This window comes from Arachis hypogaea, chromosome 6 (assembly GCF_003086295.3).
Source record: "Arachis hypogaea cultivar Tifrunner chromosome 6, arahy.Tifrunner.gnm2.J5K5, whole genome shotgun sequence".
NCBI classification, from domain to species: Eukaryota; Viridiplantae; Streptophyta; class Magnoliopsida; order Fabales; family Fabaceae; genus Arachis; species Arachis hypogaea.
Genome location: NC_092041.1, coordinates 62219077 through 62244501, shown reverse-complemented (window position 1 = coordinate 62244501; position 25425 = coordinate 62219077). Strand labels below are relative to the sequence as shown.

The 25425-nt window shown below is 38.1% G+C and overlaps 1 long non-coding RNA gene across 1 annotated transcript; it reads left to right on the top strand.

Moving 5' to 3' along the window:
- Nucleotides 1-19794: 19794 nt before the first annotated feature.
- LOC114924181 (uncharacterized) lies at nt 19795-23201 on the top strand. Its single transcript, XR_011861974.1, has 5 exons — nt 19795-19938; nt 20298-20412; nt 21432-21590; nt 22171-22298; nt 23051-23201. It is a non-coding gene; the product is annotated as an uncharacterized lncRNA (long non-coding RNA).
- The last annotated feature ends 2224 nt before the right edge of the window (nt 23202-25425 follow it).

Here is a 25425-nt window from a genome sequence, read left to right as displayed (position 1 = left end):
AATTCATCCCTGCACCAAGTGGTGAGCAAAAATGCTCCTTCTGCCATTCCTGGCGTTAAACGCCGGGCTGGTGCCCATTTCTGGCGTTTAACGCCAGCTTGGTGCCCATTCCTGGCGTTTAACGCCAGTCTGATGCCCCTTTCTGGCGTTAAACGCCCAGAATGGTGCCAGACTGGGCGTTAAACGCCCATTTGCTGCCCTTACTGGCGTTTAAACGCCAGCAAGTTTTCCTCCAGGGTGTGCTGTTTTTCTTTCTGTTTTTCATTCTGTTTCTACTTTTTCAATTGATTTTGTGACTTTCCATGATCATCAACCTATAGAAAACATAAAATAACAAGGAAAATAATAAATATAACATTGGGTTGCCTCCCAACAAGCGCTTCTTTAATGTCAGTAGCTTGACAGTAGGCTCTTATGGAGCCTCACAGATACTCAGAGCCATGTTGGAACCTCCCAACACCAAACTTAGAGTTTGAATGTGGGGGTTCAACACCAAACTTAGAAGTTGGTTGTGGCCTCCTAACACCAAACTTAGAGTTTGACTGTGGGGGCTCTGTTTGACTCTGTTTTGAGAGAAGCTCTTCATGCTTCCTTTCCATGGTTACAGAAGAGGAACCTTGAGTCTTATAGTTTGCACTTTTTGTAAGCCACGGAGCTTCCTGAATAGCAAATAATTGCTCATCCGGAAAGGTTTTAGAGATCTCAGTAGGAGTGAGGGATGCTCCTGCTACTGGTTCTATCCGGGACAGGTGATCAGCTACTTGATTCTCTGTCCCTTTTCTCTCTCTTATTTCTATATCAAACTCTTGCAGAAGCAACACCCATCTTATAAGCCTGGGTTTTGAATCCTACTTTGTGAGTAGATATTTAAGAGCAGCATGGTCAGTGTACACAATCACTTTTGATCCTACTAAATAAGATCTGAACTTGTCAATGGCATAAACCACTGCAAGTAACTCCTTTTCTGTGGTTGTGTAGTTCTTCTGTGCATCATTTAGAATACGGCTGCCATAATAAATGACGTGCAGAAGCTTACCATGCCTTTGTCCCAATACTGCACCAATGGCATGGTCACTGGCATCACACATTAGTTCAAATGGTAATGCCCAGTCTGGTGCAGAGATGACTGGTGCTGTGACCAGCTTAGCTTTCAGAGTCTCAAACGCCTGCAAACACTCATTATCAAAAATAAATAGAGTGTCAGCAGCTAGCAGATTACTCAGAGGTTTGGCAATTTTTGAAAAATCCTTTATAAACCTTCTGTAGAATCCTGCATGTCCCAGAAAGCTTCTTATTGCCTTAACATTGGTAGGTTGTGGTAATTTTTCAATTACTTCAACTTTAGCTTGATCCACCTTTATTCCCTTGTTTGAAATTTTATGCCCAAGGACAATCCCTTCAGTCACCATAAAGTGACATTTTTCCCAGTTTAAAACAAGGTTGGTCTCTTGGCATCTTTTCAGAACAAGTGCTAGATGGTTAAGGCAGGAGCTGAATGAGTCTCCAAATATTGAAAAGTCATCCATGAAGACTTCCAGAAATTTCTCTACCATATCTGAGAAGATAGAGAGCATGCACCTCTGAAAGGTTGCAGGTGCATTGCACAGACCAAAAGGCATCCTTCTGTAGGCAAATACTCCAGAAGGACATGTAAATGCTGTTTTCTCTTGGTCCTGAGGATCTACTGCAATTTGGTTGTAACCTGAATAGCCATCCAAAAAGAAGTAGTATTCATGACCTGCTAGTCTCTCTAGCATCTGGTCTATGAATGGTAAAGGAAAATGATCCTTTCTTGTGACTGTATTGAGCCTTCTGTAGTCAATACACATGCGCCACCCTGTAACAGTTCTTGTAGGAACCAGTTCATTCTTTTCATTATGAACCACTGTCATGCCTCCCTTCTTGGGGACAACGTGGACAGGGCTCACCCAGGGGCTATCTGAAATAGGATAAATAATCCCAGCCTCTAGTAACTTAGTGACCTCTTTCTGCACCACCTCCTTCATGGCTGGATTTAGCCGCCTTTGTGGTTGAACCACTGGCTTAGCATCATCCTCCAATAGGATCTTGTGCATGCATCTTGCTGGGCTAATGCCCTTAAGATCACTTATGGACCACCCAAGAGCTGTCTTGTGTGTCCTTAGCACTTGAATTAGTGCTTCCTCTTCCTGTGGATTTAAAGCAGAGCTTATGATCACTGGAAAAGTGTCACCTTCTCCCAGAAATGCATATTTCAGGAATAGTGGTAGTGGCTTGAGCTCGGGTTTAGAAGGCTTATCTTCTTCTTGAGGAATTTTTAGAATTTCTTTTATTTCCTTTAGTTCCTCCAGATCAGGCTGAACATCTTTAAAGATGTCATCTAGCTCTGATTCAAGACTTTCAGTCATATTGACCTCCTCCACCAAAGAGTCAATAATATCAGTGCTCATGCAGTCATTTGATGTGTCTGGATGCTGCATAGCTTTAACAACGTTCAACTTGAACTCATCCTCATTGACTCTCAGGGTTAATTCCCCTTTTTGGACATCAATGAGGGTCCGTCCAGTTGCTAGGAAAGGTCTTTCTAGAATGAGAGTTGCACTCTTGTGCTCCTCCATTTCCAGCACTACAAAGTCAGTGGGAAAGGCAAATGACCCAACCTTGACAATCATGTCCTCAATTATGCCTGATGGGTATTTAATGGAGCCATCAGCAAGTAGGAGACATATCCTGGTTGGTTTGACTTCTTCAGTCAAGCCAAGCTTTCTGATAGTGGATGCAGGTATTAGGTTGATACTTGGCCCAAGATCACATAGAGCTTTCTTGGTACAAGTACCCTCTAATGTGCATGGTATCATAAAGCTTCCAGGATCTTTAAGCTTCTCTGGTAAGCTCTTTAATATGACTGCACTGCATTCTTCAGTGAGAAAAACTTTTTCAGTTTCTCTCCAATCCTTCTTATGACTTAAGATCTCTTTCATGAACTTAGCATAAGAAGGTATTTGCTCAAGTGCCTCTGCAAATGGAATCTTTATTTCAAGAGTCCTTTGATAGTCTGCAAAGCGGGCAAATTGCTTATCATGTTCCGCTTGGCAGAGTTTCTGAGGATAAGGCATCTTGGCTTTATATTCTTCAACCTTAGTTGCTGCAGGTTTATTTCCTACAGAAGTGGTTGGAGAAGCCTGCTTAAGGGGGTTGTTATCAGCGCTTGCAAGTGTCTGACCCCTTTGTGGCGTTTGAACGCCAGGATTGGGTGCTTTTCGGGCGTTTAACGCCAGATTGCAACCCTTTTCTGGCGTTTGAACGCCAGAAGTGGCTACCCATTGGGCGTTTAACGCCACTTTCTTACCCTTTTCTGGCGTTTGAATGCCATAATCATTCCTCTCTGGGCTCTTACTGTCCTCAGAGGGATTTTGGTTAGTTGGTTTGTCATCCTCTGTCAGTTGTTCCTTTCTCAGCTTTCTGCTGCTTTGAGTTGATATATTCAATGTCCTCCCACTCCTTAATTTAACAGCTTGGCATTCTTCTGTTATCTGTTTAGATAGTTGCTATCTTGTTTGATTCAATTGTGCTTCCATATTCTTGTTAGCATTTTTAGTGTCTTGGAGCATCTCTTTAAATTCTGCTAATTGTTTTGTCATAAGGAGTAATTGCTGATTAAGCTCAACCATCTGTTCTTGAGGGTTAGGATCAGTAGTTACTGCCATAGCTTCTTCTTTTATAGAGGACTCACTGCTTGAGTATAAATGTTGATTTCTAGCAATAGTATCTATGAGCTCTTGAGCCTCTTCAATTGTCTTTCTCATATGTATAGATCCACCAGCTGAGTGGTCTAGAGACATCTGAGCTTTTTCTGTAAGCCCATAATAGAAGATGTCTAACTGTACCCACTCTGAAAACATTTCAGAGGGGCATTTTCTTAGCATACCTCTATACCTCTACCAGGCATTATAAAGGGATTCATTATCCCCTTGTTTAAAGCCTTGGATGTCCAGCCTTAGCTGTGTCATCCTTTTTGGAGGGTAAAATTGATTCAGGAATTTGTCTGATAACTGTTTCCATGTCTTTATGCTTGCTGTATGTTGGTTATTCAACCACCTCTTAGCTTGATCTTTTAAAGCAAATGGAAACAATAATAATCTGTAGACATCCTGATCCACCTCTTTATCACGTACTGTGTCAGCAAGTTGTAGGAATTGTGCCAGAAATTCAGTAGGTTCTTCCTGTGGAAGACTGGAATATTGGCAATTTTGCTGCACCATGATAATGAGTTGAGGATTTAGCTCAAAGCTGCTTGCTTTGATGGGAGGTATACAGATGCTACTCCCATATGCAGCTGTAATGGGGTTAGCATATGACCCCAGAGTCCTTTTAGACTGCTCAATTCCACTTAGGTTCATGATGGAGAAAGGGAAATGATGCAGATATTATTTTTTTTTTATTTTTTTTATTTTAATTAAAAGTGACCGAAAATAATAAAATAAAATAAATGGAAAATAAAATAAAATTTCGAAAAAATAAAATCAAAGCAAATTGAAAACTAAATTAATTAATTAATTAAAAAGATTTTGGAATTAGCAATTAAAAATATATGATTGAGAATTATTTTGAAAAAGATATGATTGAGAAGATATGATTGCAAATAAAAATGATTGAAAAGATATGATTTTGAAAATCTTTGACTAATTTAATGCAAAATTTCGAAAATTATGAGTAAAACAAGGAAAGGATATTTTTTTATTTTTTAAATTTTAATGAGGAAAGAGAAAAACAACAGAACGACACTAAACTTAGAAATTTTAGATCAAAACAAAGAGAACAAACAAGAAAACTTTGAATGTCAAGATGAACACCAAGAACAAATTTTTGGAAAATTTTTAAGTGAATAAAAGCACAAAAGACACCAAACTTAAAATTTTTAGAAAATCAAACACAAATTTTCGAAAACTTAAAGGAAAACACAAAGAAGACACCAAACTTAAAATATAAAACTAAACTCAAATAAAAGACTCTAAACCAACAAAAATAAAACAGTCCTAATCCAAGCAACAAGATAAACCATCAGTTGTCCAAACTCGAAACAATCCCCGGCAACGGCGCCAAAAACTTGGTGCTCGAAATTGCAATCACACTTTTGCAACCCCGCACAACTAACCAGCAAGTGCACTGGGTCGTCCAAGTAATACCTTACGTGAGTAAGGGTCGATCCCACGGAGATTGTCGGCTTGAAGCAAGCTATGGTTATCTTGTAACTCTTAGTCATGATATCAATAATTATCAGGGTTGATTGTGAAAAGTAAAAGAACATGAAATAAGTACTTGTTTTGCAGTAATGGAGAACAGGTTGAGGTTTTGGAGATGCTCTATCTTCTGAATCTCTGCTTTCCTACTGTCTTCTTCTTCATGCACGCAAGACTCCTTCCATGGCAAGCTGTATGTAGGGTTTCACCATTGTCAATGGCTACCTCCCATCCTCTCAGTGAAAATGTTCAACGCGCTCTGTCACAGCACGGCTAATCATCTGTCGGTTCTCAATCAGGTTGGAATAGAATCCAGTGATTCTTTTGCGTCTGTCACTAACGCCCAGCCTTCAGGAGTTTGAAGCTCGTCACAGTCATTCAATCCTTGAATCCTACTCAGAATACCACAGACAAGGTTTAGACCTTCCGGATTCTCTTGAATGCCGCCATCAGTTCTAGCTTATACCACGAAGATTCTGATTGAAGAATCCAAGAGATATCTACTCAATCTAAGGTAGAACGGAGGTGGTTGTCAGGCACACGTTCATAGGTGAGAATGATGATGAGTGTCACGGATCATCACATTCATCAAGTTTAGGAGCAAGTGATATCTTGGAATAGAAACAAGCGTGATTGAATGAAAAACAGTAGTAATTGCATTAATCCATCAAGACACAGCAGAGCTCCTCACCCCCAACCATGGGGTTTAGAGACTTATGCCGTAGAAGGTACACAAAGAAACGTGTAAAGTGTTATGAGGTACAGATACAATGTCAAAAGATCATATTAATAGTGAACTAGTAACCTAGGGTATACAAAAATGAGTAAATGACCTAAAAATCCACTTTCGGGGTCCACTTGGTGTGTGCTTGGGCTGAGCATTGAAGCTTTCATGTGTAGAGACTTTTTCTGGAGTTAAACGCCAGCTTTTATGCCAGTTTGGGCGTTTAACTCCAATTCTTATGCCAGTTCCAGCGTTAAACGCTGGGAATTCTGAAGCTGATTTGCAACGCCAGTTTGGGCCATCAAATATCGGGAAAAGTATGGACTATTATATATTGCTGGAAAGCCCAGGATATCTACTTTGCAACGCCGTTAAGAGCGCGCCAATTGGGCTTCTGTAGCTCCAGAAAATCCACTTCTAGTGCAGGGAGGTCAGAATCCAACAGCATCTGCAGTCCTTTTCAGCCTCTGAATCAGATTTTTGCTCAGGACCCTCAATTTCAGCCAGAAAATACCTGAAATCACAGAAAATACACAAACTCATAGTAAAGTCCAAAAAACTGAATTTTAACTAAAAACTAATAAAAATATAGTAAAAACTAATTAAAACATACTAAAAACATACTGAAAACAATGCCAAAAAGCGTATAAATTATCCGCTCATCAGTGGCCACCCTATATCACCCACAGACAAATGGGCAAGCTAAAGTCTTAAATAGAGAACTCAAAAGAATCTTGGAACAGACTGTAATTAACCATAGAAGGGATTGGGCAAGAAGCTTGGATGATGCTCTGTGGGCATACAGAACAGCATTCATGACCCCTATAGGGACCTCTCCATACCAGCTTATGTATGGAAAGGCATGTCACTTGCCAGTGGAAATGGAACATAAGGCCTACTGGGCAACCAGATTCCTGAACCTTGATGCCAAGTTAGCTGGAGAAAAATGATTGCTCTAGTTAAATGAGCTAGAGGAATTTAGACTCAATGCTTTCGAGAATGCAAAAATTTACAAAGAAAAAGCAAAAAGATGGCATGATAAGAAATTGTCATCCAGAGTCTTTGAGCCAGGGCAAAAAGTTCTGCTATTTAATTCTAGGCTTAGATTATTCCCCAGAAAATTAAAATTCTGGTGGGGAGGACAATATGTGATTACAAGAGTGTCACCATATGGATACGTAGAGCTTCAGGATAATGATTCTAATAAAAAGTTCATTGTTAATGGACAGAGAGTCAAACATTATCTTGAAGGCAATTTTGAGCAAGAATGCTCAAAACTGAGGCTTGATTAAAGCTCAGTAATAATCCAGCTAAAGATAATAAAGAAGCGCTTGCTAGGAGGCAACCCAGCCATTAACAAAGTTTATTTGTTAATTAATTGATTTTTACAGGTATATGTCAAGGATCTTCAAGGTAAAATAGCAATTGATTGAATTCACGGAGTTACAAGGGAATTTGGAAGCTCACTGGCGTGAAAAAGCCAGTAAGAAATATTTTGGGCGTTGAACGCCCAAAAGAAGCACCTACTGGGCGTTCAACGCCAGTAAGGATAGCCATTTGGGCGTTGAACGCTAGAAAGAAGCACCTTCTGGGCGTTCAACGCCAGATTTGCAGCATCCTGGGCGTTCAGAAAAACGCCCAGTGACAAAGGACTTCCTGGCGTTCAACGCCAGAAAGAAGCAACAGCTGGGCGTTGAACGCCCAGAAGAAGCAGCAATTGGGCGTTAAACGCCCAAAACATGCAGCGTTTGGGCGTTTAACACCAGAATGGTGACGAGGAGGTAAAATTCGTTTTTCTTCACAAATTTTCTAATTTTTATGTTTCAATTCATGATTTCTTGCATAAACATGTTTCAAAATATCATCCTTCAATTCCAAAAATTTTAATCCTAATTTCTAAAAACCCTAATTTCTAAAATCTCTTTTTTTCAAATATATCAAATGTATCTTAATCCATAAAGACAAATCTTTTTTTTTTCAAATCCAATCCAACTCTTTTTATAAACTCAATTATCTTTTAAAATCGTCTTTCAAAATAAAAAATTCAAATTTATCTTTTCCAAATATAATTAACAACTTTTTAGTTTTAAATTATATCTTTTTCTTATCATATTTATCTTTTATAAATCTTATCTTCTATCTTATCTTTTTTTTCTTATTTTCGAAACCCACCCTCCCCCCTTTATATCCACATTCGGCAACCCTCCCATCATCCACCATTCGATACTAGCTCTCCTTCTATCCCTCTTCTTTCCTTTCTTTTGCTTGAGGACAAGCAAACCTCAAAGTTTGGTGTGTTTATCCGTGATCACTAAACCATATTCAGTAAGATCATGGCTCCTAAAGGAAAACAACCCACTCCAAGAGGCAAGAAAGAGAGTATTCCAAAACCACATTGGAATCAAGGGAAGTTCTTAACCAAAGAACATTCAGACCATTACTACAAAATAATGGGTCTAAGATCAGTGATCCCGGAAGTCAAGTTCGATCTGAAAGAAGATGAATATCCGGAGATCCAACAGCAAATTCGAAACAGGAACTGGGAAATCATAGCTAATCTTGAAACAAAAGTGGGAAGAAATATGGTTCAGGAGTTCTACGCTAATCTGTGGCAGACAGACAGGCAAAGAATAACTGGAACTACCCTCTATGACTATCAAACCCTGGTCAGAGGAAAGATTGTTCACATCCACCCTGACAAAATCAGGGAAATCTTTAAACTTCCCCAACTGAAAGATGACCCAGACTTCTTTAACAGGAGAATGATGAGGGTAAACAAAGGCATGGACAAGATTCTAGAGGATATATGCATCCTTGGAGCCAGGTGGACCACCAGCACCACTGGCATCCCAAATCAACTCAAGAGGGAAGATCTCAAACCAGTTGCCAGAGCCTGGCTGGACTTCATTGGGCGTTCTATATTGCCCAGCAGCAACCGTTCTGAAGTCACTGTTAAAAGAGCAGTGATGATTCAATGCATCATGTTGGGAAGAGAAGTAGAGGTTCATCAGCTAATCTCGTGTGAACTCTACAAAATAGAAAACAAGAACTCCAAAGATGCCAAATTGGCCTATCCAAGCTTAATTTCTATGCTCTGCAAAGATGCTGGAGTGAGGATGGGAGTAACTGAGTATATCTCAGTTGAGCGGCCAATCACTAAAATATCAATAGAAAGACAACTGTTGCAGGATGACCCAATCAAGAGAAGAGCACAAGAATTCCTCCCAGAACTCCCTCAATTCGAATATTGGGAGCATCTTGAGGCATCTGTTTCCAAGTTGTAAGAAGCTATGAACCAAATAAAGGAAGAACAGAATAATCAAAGTAGCATGCTTTGCACTGCTCAGGGAACAAGAGGAGCAAGGGCGTGACTTGAGGGAGCTGAAGCGTCAGAAATTAATTCTTGAAGGACCAAGCACTCCACAGACTAGAGGAACATCCACTTCCCAAAATACAGTTTGTTGAGTTCTAATTTTATCTTTAACTCTGTGATAGTGTTATTACAGAAATTTACCTTAGAAGTTATATAGGAGTAGTAGTAATTAGCATATCTATTTTGGTTTTATTTCTAATTAAGTTATAATTTATTTTTCTCATCATCATCAAACATGAATAAAATAGTAGATTTTTAGAATAAAGAAGTAATTTATATTTTTCGAGTTTTTAATAAGAAAAATTATAATTAATTATATGTGGTGGCAATACTTTTTGTTCTCTGAATGAATGCTTGAACAGTGCATATTTTTTATCTTGAATTTTATGAATATTGGCTCTTGAAAGAATGAGGAACATGAAAAATATTATTGATGATCTGAAAAATCATGAATTTGATTCTTGAAACAAGAAAAAGCAGTGAAAAAAAAATTTTAAAATTACAATATTTCATTAGATCAAGAAAAAGAAAAAAAGCCAATAGCCCTTAAAACCAAAAGGCAAGGGTAAAAAGGATCCGAGGCTTTGAGCATCAGTGGATAGGAGGGCCCAAGGAAGTAAATCCAGGCCTAAGCAGCTAAACCAAGATGTCCCTAACCATGTGCTTGTGGCATGCAGGTCCAAGTGAAAAACTTGAGACTAAGTGGTTAAAGTCGTGATCCAAAGCAAAAAGAGTGTGCTTAAGAACTCTGGACACCTCTAATTAGGGACTTTAGCAAAGCAAAGTCACAATCTGAAAAGGTTCACCCAGTTATGTGTCTGTGGCATTTATGTATCCGGTGGTAATACTGGAAAACAAAATGCTTAGGGCCACGGCCAAAACTCATAAAGTAACTGTGTTCAAGAATCAACATACTACACTAGGAGAATCAATAATACTATCTGAATTCTGAGTTCCTATAGATACCAATCATTCTGAATTTCAGAGGATAAAGTGAGATGCCAAAACTATTCAAAAGCAAAAAGCTACCAGCCCTGCTCATCTAACTAAAATCTGAGCTTCACTTGAAACTCTGGGATATTATTGCTTCTTAATTTCTTTTCATCCTGTTTTATTTATCTACTTGCTTGAGGACAAGCAACAGTTTAAGTTTGCTGTTGTGATGAGCGGATATTTTATACGCTTTTTGGGAGAATTTTCATGTAGAATCTAGCATGTTTTAATTAGTTTTGAATATAATTTTATTAGTTTTTAGGAAAAAATCATATTTCTGGACTTTACTATGAGTTTGTGTGTTTTTCTGTGATTTCAGGTATTTTTTGGCTGAAATTGAGGAGCTGAGCAAAAATCTGAGTTGGGATGAAAAAAGACTGTTGATGCTGTTGGATCCTGACCTCCCTGCACTCGGAATGGATTTTTTGGAGCTACAAGAGTCGAATTGGCGCGCTCTCAATTTGGTTGGAAAGTAGACATCCAGGGCTTTCCAGCAATAGATAATAGTCCATACTTTGCGCAAAGATAGATGATGTAAACTGGCATTTAACGCCAGTTCCATGTTGCAGTTTGGCGTCCAGCACCAAAAACAGGTTACAAGTTGGAGTCCAGCACCCAAAACACGTTACAACCTGGCGTTCAACTCCAGAAACAGCCCAAGCACGTGAGAAGCTTAAGTCTCAGCCCCAGCACACACCAAGTGGGCCCCAGAAGTGGATTTCTGCACCAATTATCTTAGTTTACTCATTCTCTGTAAACCTAGGTTACTTCTGCAGCGTCTCGATGAATTAATGCAATTACTTCTGTTTTCCATTCAAACACGCTTTTTATTATCTAAGATGTTCATTCGCGCTTAACTTTGAAGAAGGTGATGATCCGTGACACTCATCACCTTCCTCAATCCATGAACTTGTGCTTGACAACTACCTCCGTTCTACATCAGATTGAATGGGTATCTCTTAGATTCCTTAATCAGAATCTTCGTGGTATAAGCCGAATTGATGGCGGCATTCATGAGAATCCGGTAAGTCTAAACCTTGTCTGTGGTATTCCGAGTAGGATTCTGGGATTGGATGACTGTGATGAGCTTCAAACTCTTGATGGCTGGGTGTTAGTGACAGACGCAAAAGAATCATTGGATTCTATTCCAACCTGATTGAGAACCGACAGATGATTAGCCGTGCTGTGACAGAGCATTTGGACTGTTTTCACTGAGAGGATGGGAAGTAGCCATTGACAACGGTGACACCCTACATAGAGCTTGCCATGGAAGGAACCTTGCGTGTGGGAAGAGGATTACAAGAGAAAAGCTGAAATAAAGCAGACGAAGCATCTCCAAAACTCCAACATATTCTCCATTATTCAAGTAACAATTATTTAATTCACACTCTTTTATTTTTCTAATAATTCAAACTGATAATTTTAATTGATATCCTGACTAAGAATAATAAAATAAACATAGCTTGCTTCAAACCAATAATCTCCATAGGATCGACCCTTACTCACGTAAGGTATTACTTGGACGACCCAATACACTTGCTGGTTAGTGGTATGAGATCATAAGAAATCTTGATTTTGATATTGAGATTCAAATTTCGTGCACCAATGACATGCCATTAATGAGATCCCTGAGATGCCTCAAGGGATGTATTTTCCTCCCCAAAGCTATTGGGATCAATGGCAAACTTCTCTTGGAGAATTGAGCACTAACATGGAGCAATTGAGGATGGAGCATCAAGAGCATGCTACCACCTTCAATGAAATAAGAGAATATCAAAGAGCCATAAGGGAAGACCAAAGGACTATGAGGGAAGAGCAAGAAAGGCAAATAAGTGACATAAAGGAGATCAAGCATCGCATTGGATCCTCAAGGAGGAGCACTCACCGCCGCCATTAAAGGTGGAGTTGTTCTCTTTACACGCCTTTCCTATTATTTTTCTGTTTTCTGTTTGTTTATTTATTTGTTCAGTTGTTCTAGTTGTATGATCGTTTGCATTGATGTCTTAAAGTTGTAAAATGTTCCATATATCTCTCATCTTTCTTAAATAAAAAATTTTTATCGAAAGAATTTGTAGATGCATAAATTTTAAGTTTAAAAGAAGAATAGTTCAATTAGGTTGATGTGGTGTTATTGCTTTTGTTTTTTGAATGTATGATTAAACAGTGCATATTTGAAGTTAAAATTTTATAATGTTCGCTCATGAAAGAATAAAGGAAAAAGAAAAATATTATTGATAATCTGAAAAATCAATAAAATTGATTCTTGAAGCAAGAAAAAGCAGCAAAAGGAAAAAGAAAAAGCTTGTTACAAAAGAAAAAAATTACATATGCATGCGAAAAAGAAAGCAAAAATGGCGAAAAAGAAAAAGAAAAAAATAAAAAGCAGAAAAATCCATTACTGCCCAAAAATGCAGGAAAAGGAGGGCAGATTGAAAAAGCCAGTAACCCTTTAAACCAAAAGGCAAGGATAAAAGGAGCCAAGGCTTTCAGCATTAATGAATAAGAGGGCCTTAAGGAATAAAATCCTGGCCTAAGCGGCTCAACTAAGTTGTCCCTAATCATGTGCTTGTGGCGTGAAGGTGTCAGGTGAAAAGCTTGAGATTGAGCGGTTAAATTCGTGGTCCAAAGAAAAAGAGTGTACTTAAGAACTCTGGACACCTCTATCTGGGGACTCTAGCAAAGCTGAGTCATAATCTAAAATGGTTCATCCAGTTAAAGTGTCTGTGGCATGAATGTATCTGGTGGTAATACTGGAAAACAGAGTGCTTAGGGGTCACGGCCAAGACTTTGAAAGCTGTGTTCAAGAATCAAAATAAGCTTAACTAGGAGAGTCAATAATATCATCTAGATTCTAAGTTCCTAAGGATGCTAACATCTCTGAGTTTCAATGGATAGTGAGATGCCAAAACTATTCCGAAGCAAAAAGCTACTAAGTCCCGCTCATTTGATTGTAACAAAGCTTCATTGGAAACTTAGAAATTTATTGTATCTTAATTTTTTTTATCCTACATTTTTCTAGTTGCTTGGGGACAAGCAACAACTTACGTTTGGTATTGTGATGAGTGGATATTTTATACGCTTTTTGGTATTATTTTCATATAGTTTTTAGTATGTTTTGTTTAGTTTTTATTGAGTTTTTATAGGTTTTAGTGTTAAATTCACATTTTTGGATTTTAGTATGAGCTTTTGTGTTTTTGAACAATTTCAGGTATTTTCTTGCTGAAATTAAGGAGCTGGAGCAGAAGTCTTATTTAGAGACAGAGAAAGCATTGCTGTCTGGATTTGACCTGCCTGCACTCGGAAATGCTTTTCCAGAGCTACAGAAGTCCAACTGAAACGTTCTCAATAACTATTGAAAGTTGACTTCCAGAGATTTCCAGCAAAACATAATAGTCTATACTTTTCTTCAGATTAGAAGGCCCAAAGCTGGCATCCAACGCCAGCTTTCTGCCCCCTTCCAGGCGTCTAGCACCCAAAGAGCAGAGACTGGAATCCAAAAGCCCAGAGAGGAGCCCTAGCTGGCGTTCCACTCCCAAGAGATCTCATAGCATGTGAATCTCAACAAATCTCAGCCCAAACAATAAAAGGACTATTTTACCCTTACTAGTTATCTATTTAGTATTTAAGGGATTAAATTTATGTTATTCAAACCTTTAATCATCATATTCGCACAGCATACACATTTTTACTTTGTATTTTACTTTCAGTATGAGTTTCTAAACCTCCTAGGTTGAAGGGAGGAGTCCTGTTGAGTCCTATCAATTAATACAAGTACTACTATTTCTCTTCGATTTGTGTTTAATTATTTCTAAGATTTATATTCGTACTTCAACGTGGTGAGTAGGATGATCAGTGATAATCAGCTCTGTTCATCACATTAAGACAAACATGCTTGATAAATAACCATGTCTACATGGGTTCAAAGTGCGTCTTTCATCGGACAATGATGAACCAATGGCTTGAATATACGTCTCTCAGACAGCTAATCCATGATTTCGATGGAGACTTCTCAAGACATCAGTTCAGCCAATTTCCGGGGAGATTAGGATCTCTGTGGTAGAGGCTAGAATCGATAGAAGCAGCATTCTCTAATCCGGAAGATCTGACCTTGTCTGTGGCGTTTTGAGGAGGATCATTAAGGAGAATGGACTGTACGAGCTTCACCCTCAATCAGAATGGATCCGCACTAAACTTGGGGTTCATATCTAGAGGAGTATTGGCAGCTACTCAAGCCAGTGTCAATCACATACAGCCTGCCATTGAAGAAATCACTCATAAGCAAAAAGAGCAGTAATACCAGAGTTAATTCAGAAAAACAAAGCAACTCCAATCCTTCAACATATCCCTATTACTGATTCCAATATTCCTTTTAATGCAAATTTGACAACAATTCCAACAACCTTCTGATCTTCCTGACTAAGACCTGCAAGATAACCATAGCTTGCTTCAAACCAAAATCCTCGTGGGATCGACACAGACTCGCTCAGGTATTACTTGGACGACCTAGTGCTCTTGCTGGTACTACTATACGGAGGTGTGGGGATTGATAAACCCCATTTTTAGGGTTTAACTTGTATAGATTTTGAGGGTTTTATCAATAATCTTTCACACTTATTTATATAAAATGCATGGTTTTGTGTTCCTTTCCCAGTTTTGCATCATAGATGAAAATGTGCTTCTTTTGTATTAAATTTGATATATTTTAATCCTCTTCTATTATCATTCGATGCTTTAAGTGATTTCAGTGCTTATAGGGCAAGGATGGCTCGGAGGAGAGGATGGAAGCATGCATTAAGGGAAGGAGCATGGAAATTTGAGCTTTGAAAACTTGAGCAGCGACGCGCACGCGCACACGCACTTCATGCTTAGCTAGAACCTCATGGACGTGTTCGCGCACTTCACGCTTGCACGCGGATTGCTAAAACCCCAGGGACGCGTACGCGCACTGTGCGCGTACGCGCCAATGGACGCACGTGATTTTTTAAGAAGAAAACATGACCAGCGATTTCAGGCAGTTACCAACCCTGTTTTGGGGTACAATTCTAGCGGGAGAAGCTGAAGTAGACCAAGGATTGAAAAGCTTGGGATTTATTCACTCATTAGACACATTTTTCTAGATTTTTTTCTTTAGTTAGATACATTTCGTAGAGAGAGAAGTGGTGCACGAAATTGTGTATGCCAATATTAATGGACTATTTCTCACAGCTTCGTACAACTAACCAGTAAGTGCACTAGGTCGTCCAAGTAATACCTTACGTGAGTAAGGGTCGAATCCCACGAAGATTGTTGGTTTGAAGCAAGCTATGGTTATCTTATTATTCTTAGTCAGGATATAATATCAATAATAATTTTTAGTTTTAATTGTAAAAACTGAAAGGCCATAAAATAAATAATTGTTACTCAATAATGGAGAATATGTTGAGGTTTTGGAGATGCTTTATCTTCTGAATTCCTGTAACATAATTCTTCCTCACTTTCATAAATGCAAGGCTCCTTCCATGGCAAGCTGTATGTAGGGAGTCACCGTTGTCAATGGCTACTTCCCATCCTCAATGAAAATGGTCCAAATGCTCTGTCACAGCACGGCTAATCATCTGTTGGTTCTCGATCATGTCGGAATAAGATCCATTGATCCTTTTGCGTCTGTCACTACGCCCAACACTCGCGAGTTTGAAGTTCATCACAGTCATCCAATCCCAGAATCCTACTCGGAATACCACAGACAAGGTTTAGACTTTCCGGATCCTCATGAATGCCGCCAACAATTCTAGCTTATACCACGAAGATTCTGATTAAGAAATCTAAGAGATATTCATTCAATCTAATGTAGAACGGAGGTGGTTGTCAGGAACACGTTCATGGATTGAGGAAGATGATGAGTGTCACGGATCATCGCCTTCTTCATAGTGAGTTGCGAATGAACATCTTAGATAGGAAAAAGCATGTTTGAATGGAAAGCAGAAATAATTGCATTAATTCATCGAGACGCTGCAGAGCTCCTCACCCCCAAGAATGGAGTTTAGAGACTCATGCCGTCAAAGAGTATAAAATTCAGATCTAAAAAAATTTCATGAGATACAAAATAAGTCTCTAAAAGTTGTTTAAATACTAAACTAGTAACATAGGTTTACAGAAAATGAGTAAACTAAGATAGATAGTGCAGAAATTCATTTCTGGAGCCCACTTGGTGTGTGCTGGGGCTGAGACTTAAGCTTCTGACGTGTCTGAGATGTTTCTGGAGTTGAACGCCAGGTTGTAACCTATTTCTGGTGTTGAACTCCAACTTGCAACCTGTTTCTGGCGCTGAACTCCAGACTGCAACATGGAACTGGTGTTGGACGCCAGTTTACATCATCTATCTTCGTGCAAAGTATGAAATATTATATATTGCTGGAAAGCCCTGGATGTCTACTTTCCAACCCAATTGAAAGTGTGCCAATTAGACTCCTGTAGCTCCAAAAAATCCATTCCGAGTGCAGGGAGGTCAGAATCCAACAACATCAGCAGTCCTTTTTCAGCCTAAATCAGATTTTTGCTCAGCTCCCTCAATTTCAACCAGAAAATACCTGAAATTATAGAAAAACACACAAACTCATAGTAAAGTCTAGAAATATGAATTTTGCCTAAAAACTAATAAAATTATACTAAAAACTAACTAAAACATACTAAAATCTACATGAAATTACCCCAAAAAGCATATAAAATATCCGCTCATCACAACACCAAACTTAAACTGTTGCTTGTCCTCAAGTAACTAGATAAATAAAATAGGGAAAAAAAAGAAATTAAGAAGCAATACTATCTCATAGTTTCAAGTGAAGCTCAGATTCTAATCAGATGAGTAGGACTAGTAGCTTTTTGCCTCTGAATAGTTTTGGCATCTCACTTTATCCTTTGAAATCTAGAATGATTGGCATCCATAGGAACTTAGAATTCATATGGTATTATTGATTCTCCTAGTTTAGTATGGTGATTCGTGAACACAGTTACTTTATGAGTCTTGGCTGTGGCCCTAAGCACTTTGTTTTCCAATATTACCACCGGATACATAAATGCCACAGACGCATAGCTGGGTGATCCTTTTCAGATTGTGACTTAGCTTTCCTAGAGTCCCTAATTAGAGGTGTCCAGAGTTCTTAAGCAAACTCCTTTGCTTTGGATCGTGACTTTAACCACTCAGTCTGAAGCTTTTCACTTGGACCTGCATGCCACATGCACATGGTTAGGAACAGCTTGATTTAGCCGCTTAGGCCTGGATTTATTTTCTTGGGCCCTCCTATCCATTTATGCTCAAAGCCTTGGATCCTTTTCACCCTTGGCTTTTGGTTTTAAGGGTTATAGGCTTTTTCTTTTTCTTTATCCAATGATTCTTCTTTTTTTTTTCACTGCTTTTTCTTGCTTCAAGAATCAATTTTATTATTTTTCAAATCATCAATAATATCTCTCCTGTTCATCATTCTTTCAAGAGCCAATACTTTTAACATCCATGAATTTCAATATCAAAAAATATGCACTGTTCAAGCATTCATTCAGAAAACAAAAAGTATTGCCACCACATATAAATAATTAGAATTTTCCTTATTAAGAACTCGAAATTAAATTGCCTCTTTATTATAAAAATCTACTATTTTATTCATGTTTGATGATGATGAGAAAAATAAATTATAGCTTAATTGAAAATAAAATAAAAATAGATATACTAATTACTACTACTCCTATAAAACTTCTAAGGCAAATCTATAAGACAACTATCACAGAGTAAAGCTAAGATTAGGACTCAACAACCTTTATTTCGGGAAGTGGATGTTCCTCTAGTTTGTGGGGTGCTTTATCCTTCAAGAGATAATTTCGGATGCTTCAGTTCCTTCAAGTCACACCTTTGCTCTTCTTGTTCCCCAAGCAGTTTGCACAGCATGCTATTTTGATTATTCTGTTCTTCCTTTATTTGGTCCATAGCTTCTTGCAACTTGGTAACCGATGCTTCAAGATGCTCCCAGTACTTAAATTGAGGAAATTTCGAGAGGAATTCCTGTGCTCTCCTCTTGATGGGGTCATCCTGCACTTGTTGTTTTTCCATTGATGTTTTGGTGATTGGTCGCTCAACTGAGATATACTCGGTTATTCCCATCTTTACTCCAGCATCTTTACATAGCATAGATATTAAGCTAGGATAAGCCAATTTGGCATCTTTGGAGTTCTTGTTTGCAATTGTGTAAAGTTCACACGAAATCAATTGATGAACTTCCACTTCTCTTCCTAGCATAATGCATTGGATCATCACTGCTCTTTTAACTGTGACTTCAAAATGGTTGCTAGTGGGCAATATAGAACGCCCAATGAAGTCCAGCCAGCTTCTAGCGACTGGGTTGAGATCTTCTCTTTTGAGTTGATTTGGGATGCCCTTGGTGCTGGTGGTCCACCTGGCTCTAGGGATGCATATATCCTATAGAATCTTGTCCAAGCCCTTATTTGTTCTCATCATTCTCTTATTAAAGGAGTCTGGGTCATCTTTCAGCTGTGGTAGCTTAAAGATCTCCCTGATTTTGTCCGAGTGAATGTGAACAATCTTTCCTCTGACCAAGGTCCGATAGTCATAGAGGGCAGTTCCAGATATTCTCTGCCTGTCTGTTTGCCACAGATTAGCGTAGAATTCCTGAACCATGTTTCTTCCTACCTTTGTTTCAGGATTAGCTAGGATTTTCCAGTTCCTGTTTCGAATTTGCTCTTGAATCTCCAGAAATTCGTCTTCTTTCAGATCGAATCTAACTTCCGGGATCACTGACCTTAGACCCATTATTTTGTAGTAATGGTCTGAATGTTCTTTTGTTAAGAACTTCCCTTGATTCCAAAGTGGTTTTAGAATACTCTATTTCTTGCCTCTAGGAGTGGGTTGTTTCACTACAAGAAAAATACCCATTCAGCCACATTTTTTTAGGCTACACAAATGCAGCATCATTTAAAAAGCGTAGCCTTAGGTATTAAAGATATCACTTAAAAAGCGTAGCCGTAGGTTGATATCTATAGGTTCACTTTTCATATCAAAGGAGACGCTTTTAAAGGATAGCCTATTTGTTAAGTTTTGGGTGCGTTTTAAAAGTGATGCCTAATGTCTCTAGAGCCAAAAACTTAACACTTAGTAATTTTTTTCCTTGTTTTTCCTGAAAGCAAACTGATGATGAGTGATGATGACCTTAACACTTATTAGTAAAACTTAGCAAATTAAACTTCTTGAGTCTCAGTCACCTTCATCCTCGAGCGTAAACCCTAGATAGCTCATCAGTCACCCTCGATAGCTCACCATCGTCACCCCCCACTCACGCTCGCTATTGACCCTCTCACTCTCGATCTCGCCATTCACCCTCTCACTCTCGCCATTGACCGCCTCACTACAAGCGAAAACCCTCTCACTCTCGCCATTGAGAGTTATCGCCTCCCACTCACGACTCACCTGCACTACTCTCCACATTGACCATCGTCATCTCCTCTTCGCCATCGCTTGCACTGATCGTCGCTGTGCGGCCCTCACCATCGTCGGTGTGCGACCCTCACCATAGTCGCTGCGCCGCTCTCACCATCATCATCTCCGTGCTTCTCATCATCGTCTTCGCTGTGCTCACATCATTGAATAGGTATGTATTGATTTCTATTTGCTTCTGAAATTCATCAGTGGCTTAGGGTTCCTATTTTAGGGGTTTTAATTTGGGGCTTTTAATCTCTGAAATATGGGTCTGTGAACTGTAATTTGTTAACATGCATGCTGTTATTGATGAAGATGTGTGGTATTTTAGGGTTTGTGAACTGTGATTTAATATACAGCTTATCTATTTTCTCTGTATTTTTGTTTCTGAGACTGAATCCAAATGCAGCGTTAATAAGCTTTTGTTTCTGTGATTTCTCAATGAATAAGTTGGCTTTCGTTTCTCTGTTTTCAGCTTCCTGTTTTCAGCTTCCTGTTTTTAGCTTCCTGTTTCTAACAGAGTTCTTACAGTTTGAACGGTTTCTTGGTTAGCCAGAAACAAAAATGGTGTGAAGAATGTAAAGAATGAAAAGAAGACAAGGAGTAGAGAAGAAGTAGAAGAGGAAGAAGAAAGGTGAGCTGAATTGTAAATTGAATTGAAAACTCACATATACATGCTTAGAAGGATTTCTTAATTCGTCAATTTCGTTGTCCTGCAAGGATCTATTTTTGGATAAGGTATAATTTGCAGCTTTTTCCTCAAAATTCATGCTTTTATTAGTTATATGTCTAACAGGACTGATAAATAGTCTTTTGCAATCTCCTGGGTAATCCTGCTGCACAACATACCTTGTAGAAAACCTTCTAACTACTGAATTTATTGACTTTGTCTGCACATAACCATTAAAAGAGCTCAAAATACTTAGCTAATGTGGTCTAATCTGGAGAGAAAATAACTCAAGTTGTAGAGTACTTCAACTGTATCTATATTATCCAAAATTTGTGACAAAATTTTCTCCGCAAAGAAGGCTTGGTTTTGGAAAGAAATTAACCCTACTCAAACCCTCAACTTTTCACAAATTAACAGGCCATGAATATTGTTGCCAATAACTTTATAGTTAGAGAAAAAACGTCATTTATGCTTAGTCCTACTATAGTGTTATCTCTATATTACATATTAGATGCGTAAATCCCTTTTCCTAAATATAATCAATTTGTCACCCACCGGTCATTTTCAATATTTTTCCAAGACGATGCTAAAAAGAACCAGCAATATATTTTATAAGCTAAGCATTAATTTCTACTAAAGCTAGTTATAAACTAGCTCAATTGCCAACCTATATTCTCAGTTTTATAATGGGCAGCTTAATAAGTATTTCCCCAAAATAAGAATAAGACAAATAAAACAAAGAGACTAATTCAAAGTAATGGACATAAGAGTTTTCTTACACTTTTAAATCCTTTATGCTTCCAAGAAATAGCCTAATATGACATCATTATTTCATGAAAGAAGACAAACCTTGTGTGTATTTGATAAGCTGCCAAAATGTTGCTTAAACATATCACTGTCTTCTTCACAATTTAAACTGCCAATGTTAGCTTCAAGAATTGGTTTTGACTCACTTACAGATTCATCTAAATTGAGCTGCTCTACTTTTATATCAGAAATTTCTTCAGAAGACAAAGAAGAAATACAACTATTATTGAAGTCAACTTGCTCTTCTGAAACAACACCCAACTCTTCTGAAACAGAAATGGTGTGAAGAATATAAAGAATGAAAAGAAGACAAGGAGTAGAGAAGAAGTAGAAGAGGAAGAAGAAAGGTGAGCTGAATTGTAAATTGAATTGAAAGAAAGAAATCTGATTAACATGAAAACCAATCATATACAATCCTGGTAAGGTGAACAAAGAATGAAAGGGTTATGGATGGGTAAAACTATATAAGAAAATTGAGTTTTCTAAGAATAAATATTTATAATTCACTTTTTTAATTTATCAATTTCTACACTTTAATTAACAATCAAATCCTTGTATACACACTTGTATACACACTTCTGATATGTCAAGCTAAACTATATAATTATTTTAAACATGTTTTGAGACTTCACTCAATAATTAATTTTAAGTATTGGTTGTTGAATAGCTTAGTTGTTATTAGATTAAGAAGCAGTTACGCACAGTCATAGCCTCCATTTTTCTTTGTTTGACTTCATGACTTTTATGTTAGTCCAAGTCTTACACACGGTCCATTTCTTTCAGATTAATATAAAATAATATGAAATATGAACATGAAACGTTTTTTCTTTTCATGATGTCACCGTTTATTATAAGATTATATTCATTCATGCAATCATCTATCTATATTATTTAATTAATTAATGAATTTGTGTGGTTTCTTTTTAGGAAAGGGAGATTTAATAACATGTTCTAAGCAAAAGAATTCAGAGTTATTTCACGCGGTTCTTGGAGGCTTAGGACAATTTGGAGTTATAACAAGAGCAAGAATTTCTCTTCACCCAGCACCCACAAAGGTACGTTTTCATTTTAAAAAATATAAAAAAATAATTTATTTTTAATTTTATCTTTTTTAAATTAAGATTTAAAACTTAAATTTTAAAATTTAAAATTTAAAGTTAAAAATAATTTCAAGAAAATAATTTATAATTAATTGACAGAAAAAACTTAACTTTCTAATTGACAGAAATCTGATTGTTTGACATTTCCATTGTAGAAAGCTAGGTAGTCATCTATAAAAATGGGGACATTGTATTTTTGAGTAAAACTACAATTTTTCCCTCAGTTGCTGATTCTTATGGTAATATTCTTCTGAGACTGAAGTTGATTTCTTGAATAGGTGAATGATTTAATGTGTTATGTGTGTAATATTGAAACACTTTTTGTTTTGAAAGTTTTTGTACTTGATTAAATGTTTCTCTTTGATATTTTTTTTAAACTGTTAGTGTGGTAATTGGCTTTCTGCTAGAACCTGTGGTTTAAAATTGTTTGTGTTTGATTTTTTTATTTGTTATTTATTTATTTTTTTCTGAACTCTGTTTGTTCTGTGAGTTATTGGCATGAGGGTTTGTGCTAGGTTTAAAAAAATTGTTATGACATGAACTTTGTTGTGATAGTTCAATATAAACCTCATGTGGAGCATTGTTGTAAAGATGAAACAAGAGAACTTTTAACAAAGGAGCTAGATAGGTCGATTAATAAGTTATTGATTACACTTATTGATGACATCTAAAACAAATTAAATAGACATACTCTAAATCCAATGCAGGGTTCTTGGCCACATCGCAGGCGAACACTGGTGAATTCTGTGCCCCAACTCCACTGGAGCTGAAGAACAGAGCCACGAAAGAGAGCAAAACAGAGACCTTGGGTGCTCTATTTTCCGAAAGAGCCATTCCCATTATGGAATAGCCAAACAAGGGTACACTAGTTATGAATATCATGAGCTATGTATATATATAATATTGATATAACTTGCTTAAACTAGTCCGTGAAACTCAGCAACCTCTTTTTCTTTTTTTTACTTGAGACACTCATTTTGTTTGGATGCTCAACTTGCACCACAGATATAATCCATGATATTGGTTACATTAAAAGAACTATTATGCATTATTAATTTATCATTGGTTAAAAAGACCTTTCTCCCTAACTGTTTGTGAATAAAAACAACATGTAGAAGGTTATTTATCTAAATGGTTTCTTCTGATATTCTCGTAAATTGGAATGGAGGGCACAATTGTGCAAAGGCAGTAATTGCTTCAGAAAGTAAATCACGTGAGGCAGGTATGGCCGCAAGCTTCTATGTGTGTTTGTGGAAGGGACAAGGGACTAGAAAAAGTAAAAGGCCTATTGGTATTTAGTGAAATGCAAGAAAAAAATAAAAAATAGGTCAAGTTTGATGTGTGGAAAGCGATCCAACACAAAACTCACCGGCAAGTGTACCGGGTCGCATCAAGTAATAATAACTCACATGAGTGAGGTCGATCCCACAGGGATTGAAGGATTGAGCAATTTTAGTTTAGTGGTTGATTTAGTCAAGCGAATCAAGTTTTGGTTGAGTGGGTTGTATTTGACAGAAACTAAATTGCTTGGAATATAAAGGGAGAAGGGAAAATTGCAGTAAATTAAAGAGCAGGAAAGTAAAATTGCTGAATCTTAAAGAACAAGAAAATAAATGACTGAAACTTAAAGTGCAAGTAATGTAAATTGCAGTAACTTAAATGGCAAGGAATGTAAATTGCTTGAATGTAAAAGGGATTTGAGGACTGGGATTGCAGAATCTAAACGAAGAGAAAGTAAATTGCAACAATTAATAAAGCAGAAATTGAATTGGTAGCAATGAGGATTCAAACAGAGATTGAATTTAAAGTGCAGCAAGGTTCACAGAAGAACCAAAAGTAAATTGGGATCTCAGGGTTCAAGAGACTAGGTAGCAGAGCCTAGATCTCAATTACCTTCCTAGATCCAAGTTCTCAAAGCAATTGACAAGAAATTGAAGAAGAAACAGTAAAGAGAATGTGAATGGATTTAATTATGCAGAAAAGAAACTAAGGATTTCTTGAGTGGAGATTGAGACAGGATTTCCTCAATTCTTAACACCATAGAATCAAAACAAGGAAATTGAAAATGCCCAAGCAAGAACGAGGAAGAAGAGAGATCAATTCTCCTCCCCAATTCTCTGAAAGCTCGGTTCAGTCTCTCTAGGAAAGTTGCTAAAATTCAAAGCTCAAAAGAAAGTGCAAAATTCAAAAGCTAAGCCAAAGGTCTCGAAAAAGGTCCTAATTACATCAAACTAGCTCCTTTTTATACACTTTCTATTCTTGGATTTTGGGATTTGGATGGGCTTTTGATTTGGTGAAGAAATGAATTAAATTGACATTTTAATTGAATTTTTCGGCCCAAAATAATAGCTTCCAGGAGGCTGCCCTGCCCTTGTGGAGGGCAGGGCAGGATTTGGTGCATGTTGGTGCTTGCTTGGTGCGGCTTGGTGTGGCTTGGTGCGGTCTGGTGCCTGCTGGTGCGCAGAACGCTGCCCTGCCCTTGCGGAGGGCAGGGCAGGAAAAATTGGTGCTGCCAAGATGTGCCACGGTGCGTGCTTGGTGCTGCCAGATTCAAGCTGTGATGCACGCTGGTGCTGCCAGGATCGTGCCTTGGTGCGCAGAATGCTGCCCTGCCCTCGCGGAGGGCAGGGCAGAAAAACATGGTGCTGCCAGGATCGAGTGTGGTGCGCGCTGATGCTGCCAGGGTAGTGATTTGGTGCGCCAGACTCACTTCTTGGTGCGCCAGAGTTGTGCACCAACAAAATGCTGCCCTGCCCTCGCGGAGGGCAGGGCAGTGTTTTCACTTTGATGTCCCAGGTTCGAATCATGGCCAAAACACACGCTCATTCATTTTCCTTGGTTTCTTGGCATGGTGATGGGGTTTAGTTCCTTGCTTCCTCATGGTCCCGTGTTCAACTCTTGTGGCAAGCATTTGGAGACATTTTCCTTTGATTTTCTTCCTTGATGAGCCCGATACTGCCCTTGTGGAGGGCAGGGCAACATTTTCTCCTTCTTGATTTCAAGGCACAATTTGTGCTCTGCCCTTGTAGTGGGCAGGGCAGAGTTGCCTTCTTTGCTTAGTTCCTTTATGTTGCCCTCCTAG